Genomic DNA, 6,609 nt, shown 5'->3' with positions numbered 1-6,609 from the left:
TAACCAAACAACACAAAAATTGGTTAATGTGACAAACAATGTTACCAAGTGCCTATATAAGTATTGACGTGGCATACACATGTGTCAACATGGGGTATGTTGCTTACCATGTCAACAAATCTTTAGGGTGGTTCGGTTACGAGGAATAAATTCATTCATTAATAAAGTTTGGGAATAAAGATGATTCAAAGTTTGAAACAGTGACGAAATCCAAATTTATAAGAAAGTTATGCGAATAAAAACATATTTAATCCTTCTTATAAAATTGTAAAATTATAAACTTGTAAACTTATAAAATTATAAAATTACAAAATATAAAATTATAAAATTATAACATAATAAAATTATTAAATTATTAAACTATTAAAATTATAAAATTAAAAATTTATAAAACTATATAATTATAAAGCTGTAAAATTATAAAGCTATTCAATTTTAAAATAAAAATTTGTGCAATAAAAAAATATAAAATTGTAAAACTATAAAATTTTAAAACAAAAAATTGTAAAATATAAATTTATAAAATTACAAAAAACAATTAAAGAATTACAATTTTATAATTTTTTATTTTCATAATTTTAAAATTTCTTAATTTTATAATTTTTTTAACTACTTTTATAATTATATAATTATATAATTTTATATTTGTATATTTTATAATTTCGCTATTAAGAAATTATATATTTTTATAATTTTAGATTTTTTTATTTTTGAATTTTTATATTTTACATTTTTTAATTTTATAATTTTATAATTTTGTTTTCGTAATATTATAGTTACATGTTTTTTTTTGTTTTTGTAGTTTTGTATTTCTTTTAACTTCTTCATTTGCAATTTTATAATTTTAATTTAATTTAAAAAAGATCGTTAATTACAATAAATATTTGAAAAAGAGCTCGTGAAGAGGGTCTATTCTAACAAAATATTATGGTATGAAATTTATGAAGAGTGATAGTGGAAGATAACTATCCCATCGCAAGGTTAATAGCCACACAAGTGGCATTGAAAGATAATTATTACAGCACAAAGTTAACTATTACACTTAATTTTAGGGACTGAAATGACATGTTTTAAAATTTAAGGACTAAGTAGACTAAAAAAATTTAATTGAGACTCAATTGATAGTTCTCAAATTTATCAGGGGCTAAAAATATAATTAAGTCTGCTTACTATTTTTTGAAATGGTTTAGACGTGACTGGTGACACACAATTTTAAATATATTTGTGGGAAGTTTACGGGATATGATTTTAATGATGCACAAAAAAAATTAAAACATTAAAAGTTTTTTATGAATGAATGAACTTGTCTTGACTTTAACAAAAAATATTTGTATTCATATGGATATAAAAGGTTTAAATGTTGAGTATGTTTTTAGTTTCTTAACTTTTGTGAGATTTGATGTGGTCTTTGTCTACAAACTTTAAATTATTTTCATTTACAAAATTTCTTTGAATGAATTTAGTCCTCTTAACTAGACAACACAAAGATTGATTAATGTGGCAAACAACGTTACCGAGTGTCAATAAGTATTGACGTGACATATACATGTGTCAACATGGGGTAACGTTGCTTACCATGTCAACAAATCTTTAATGTAGTTTAGTCACGAAGACTAAATTCATTCATTAATAAAGTTTGAAGATGTGAATGATTAAAAGTTTGAAACAGTGACGAAATCTAATTTTATAAGAAAGTTAAGGAAATAAACTCATATTTAATCCTTAATTGGTATTATGTTTTATTATACTTTTTCCTAATATAAAAAATATTTCATATTTAATAAGATTGTATTGTTAATATTGTATTTTGAAACTAAAGTAAGCATTCATTTTAGCCCACACTCATTTAAGTTTGCATCCCGCCTAAATTTGCATCTAGAAAGGGAAAATTCTATGATCAATAATTTTGTGACTTTTTTTTTAGAAGGAAATCACGTAAAGTCATTTGACTTTATATTTTGTTACATTTTGTTAAGAGAGAATATATGAATAAAATAAACAGTTCCTTTTGTAATATATTTCTTATATCTCTCATATTTTCATAATCTCTACAAATTCTTAACACTCATAATATTTCATATTGTAATTATATAACTCATAATATTTTATATTGTAATATGACTCTTAAAATTTTATAAGTCAGCATCCCAATTAAATTCACATTAAATACTCAATATTAAAATGCAAACTTAAATAAATGTTTAATATACTTATATGTTCGGTGAGATGTGGTTTTAAATATACGAAATGTGATTTTAGTGATACACAAAAGAAATCAAAACCTTACGATGACTTCATAAACCATTGAAGCTTGAGTATAAATAAAACCGCACTTGTAATTATTGTTTGAGTTTCACTCAAATTTTAACAAAAATATTCGTAATTGTAATACTCGATTATTTAAATTGACTTTATATAATATAATATAATATAATATAATATAATATAATATAATATAATATAATATAATATGTTTTTGTCATGTCTTAAATTATTAAAATAGCTTTTATATAATTTATATATATATATATATATATATATAATTATTTTATGTTTTCGATATTACGAAGTTATATATTTTTAAAATTTTGTAAGTGTATTTTTTGTAATTTATATTTTTTAATTTAATTTTCATAATTTAATAGTTACATATTTTATTTTGTATTTTAATTTTTTTAATTTAATTAAATTAAAAATAATTTTTTGTTAAATTTAGTAAATATTTGGAAAAGATCTTGTTATTAGTATCTCTTCTAACAAAATATTATGGGACGAAATTTATGGAGAATGATAATAGAAGTTAACTATCACATCATAGGGTTAACAGACAATGGAAAATAACTATCGCATCACAAAGTTAATCGTCACACGAGTGACAGTGGAAAATAACTATCACATCACAAAGTTAATCGTCCCACGAGTGACAATGGAAAATAACTATCACATCACAAAGTTAATCATCATACCTAACTATAGGGACTCAATTGAAAAGTTTTAAAATTTTAAAGACTCAATAGACTACAAAAATTTAGTAGGGTTCTCAATTGAAAATTTTCAAATTTATGAAGAACTCAAAATTTCATCCAGATGTATCAGTTTGATATCCATTTTTAAAAACTTGTCAATTACGTCCAAATTTAAAAAAAAAATGTTTCAGTTAGGTTCTTTTAAAAATAAACCATTAACAACGTTAACTGATAGGTTATATATATTTCATATAGGTTATGGTCATGGTCATGACATAGTTATGGTCATTGAGAGATTGTGGTTCTATATGGTTATATGACATTAGTCTTACACATATAAGACCTTAGACACCACTTTTACACCAAAACCTTAAGGCAATGTTGTTATGGGTCTTTATTCTTATATAGTGTTTAACTTTGTCTTTTCTATCCAATGTGGGACTTTTTGACTCACACTTGGACTATTCCCAACATCTCCCCTCAAGGGTGAGTCCCTTGTTTTTTTTTTCATATGGTATATTTCCCTTCAGGTGTGTATGAGTGACCCCTTTGGTTATGGTTATGCGGTCAGTCACTCTGAACCATCGGCTCTGATACCACTGATGGGTTATGTTTCATATGTTATGGTTATGGTCATGGTTATAATCATGGTCATTGAGAGATTGTGGTTCTATATGGTTATATGACATTAGTCTTACACATATAAGACCTTAGACACCACTTTTACACCCCTTTGGTTATGGTTATGCGGTCAGTCACTCCCAACTATCGGCTCTGATACCACTGATAGGTTTATATATATTTCATATAGGTTATGGTCATGGTCATGGCATAGTTATGGTCATTGAGAGATTGTGGTTCTATATGGTTATATGACATTAGTCTTACACATATAAGACCTTAGACACCACTTTTACACCAAAACCTTAAGGCAATGTTGTTATGGGTCTTTATTCTTATATAGTGTTTAACTTTGTCTTTTCTATCCAATGTGGGACTTTTTGACTCACACTTGGACTATTCCCAACATTAACGATGTGTCACGCGTCAATCAATTTTTTTTTGTATTTTTAATTTTTTATTTTTAAAAAATAAAAATTGTCACATGTCAGGTCCTTGGTGTGACATATGGTACTATCACTACCAAGAGTCATTGTCTTGATTTCAATTTAGTTCTCATATATGTCTCTTTGTTCCAATTTAGTGCCCACATATGTCTTTTTGTTTCAATTTAGTCCCCACATATGCCTTTTTGATTTAATTTAGTCATAATTATTTTTTTCTAAAATAGAAAAATATTGTTTCTCTCTTATATTTGAGATTAAATTTATTATTTATATACATGTTATACTCATATTTTTTTATTAAAAAAATTTCGTTATAACATATTATATTTTTCTTAATTGTTAACCCATGTGTTATTATTCATAACTTTTAGTCCTTGGTTGAAACACATTTGAAAGGTTATATAAATTTAAACAAAATTGGGTTAAAATGACTAAATTCACATTGTTCTAAAGTTTGGGGACTAAATTGGACCAAAAGTTCGAAGATGAACTTATTTCAATTTTCACTGAAAATTAAGGAACCAAAAACATATTTAATCATAAGTATTAATACTTAATTTTGTAAGTTATTTTTAATAATAAATATCAGTATAACATTTATATAAATAATAAATTTCATATTAAATTTAAGAGAGAGAAAATATTTCTTTATTTTGAACAAAAATTAGGACTAAATTGAATAAAAAGACATATGTGGAAACTAAATTGTAACAAAGAGACATATGTGGAGACTAAACTGAAATGAAGACAATGACACTTAGGAGTGACATTGCCACGTGGTAATATGTTGCCACGTTGTACTGATAGTGCCACGTGTCACACCACATACTTGATATGTGATAATTTTTAAAACACAAATTATAAAAAACTATATATATATATATATATATAAATAAATAATGAAAAAACTTACAGATTGACATGTGGCACGTCATTAATAATTTTTTTAAATGATCTAATTAAAGCATTTTTTAAAAAATTAGGACATAATTGACATATTTTTGAGAGCAGGTATCTGACACATCCAAACGAAAGTGAATATTATCCAACTAATTAAGCCTACTTATCCAAATCATATTCAAAATTCAATCCACGAACATTCTATAATTCACATACAATCAATTAACAAAAGTATCCAATTCAAAAAATGTTAAACAATGTCAGAAAAAACTAAACAATATTCAAGCATTCAAACTTCTTCTCAACCAACCACTCTATGCAAACCAAAAATATTCTAGTGATCAAATCACTTTCGCATACAAATCATTTATTCCATGATTCTATCAAAATCTTTAATAACTTTCCTGAAATGTTTATCTCCAAAGCAATTTCCAAAACTTTGATCAATAAATCATTTCAAAATTTGAGAACCTAAATAAAGTATCCATGACAAAATTTCATTATACGATCAAACAAATTGAGAAAATTACATATTTAACTAATCCTACCAAATTGATGACAAAATAAAAAAAAAAACAAAGAATCCTTAGAGTAAATTAGAATTTACTTTAAAATCTTTAAAAATTTGATTGACATAAATGCTCTGTGATTCTTTAGTTATTGTAAGGTGAATAAGATTATGAAACAAAAGTTAGATATGTAAGAAAAAATAAAAAAAGAGAGATATAAAAGTTTTGTTGAGAATGACACTATTACAATTACATTTTTATCTTGTATTTTATTATATTTGTTTAGATTTTGGATTTTCATTAAATTAAAAATTATATTCTCTATTTTTTATTTTCAAAAAAGTTAATTTTACTGTGAATCTCTCATGAATGATAAAACACATGAGAAATTTTACTCTTAGCTCAACAACTTAGTGAGTCTTTTTGGAGTTAACGCAATGTGTATTCGGAGTAGAAGATATATGTTAAACTCTTAATGGATTTTTAGTGTGAAACACGTGAGATATCATTTAATAAATATATTGTTAAAATAAAGTATATATTTTAATAAAGAAAGAAGATATATACAAACTAAATGAACGCAGAAAGCTGAAAGTATCGAAATACAAAGAACATGTTATTCCACTGCAAATGAACTTCAATTTATAATAATATATGATAATACAATATTTAGTTTTGCCACGTGGTATATTAAACTGTTTTCTTTTGTTCTATCTATCATTTATATGAAACAAATTATCGGTCACTGTGTTGTTTAAATTATGTATAATCACATGAATATTAGAGTGTTGATTAAGCTTATAATTATTGATCAAGTTACATCGGACGGAGCTCCATTGTTTTTGTGTTTAGTCAAACGGTGTAACATTCAATTTTGTGTTAAAATTTTTAATAATATTTCTTAACTCGATTTCCATGAGGTTGCGTTGACATATTATAAAATATGTCCCTTGCTGTTCACGAGTGAAACCGAATAATGGAAAATGAATAAACTAATGGCGTATAAAACACTAATTAACCTAACCATTTATTATATTATATTTACGTCTAAACTATTTTTTTCTGTCTAATTGGTGTCCTAATTCCCAGCTACCTAAGTATATAGAAATAGATATTAAAAAATGTTATAATAAGTCGTACTAGGAAAAATATCATAATAAAACACTT

Source organism: Vigna unguiculata, chromosome 3 (genome assembly GCF_004118075.2).
Source record: "Vigna unguiculata cultivar IT97K-499-35 chromosome 3, ASM411807v1, whole genome shotgun sequence".
In the NCBI taxonomy this organism is placed as follows: Eukaryota; Viridiplantae; Streptophyta; class Magnoliopsida; order Fabales; family Fabaceae; genus Vigna; species Vigna unguiculata.
This window is presented reverse-complemented; position numbering follows the sequence as displayed.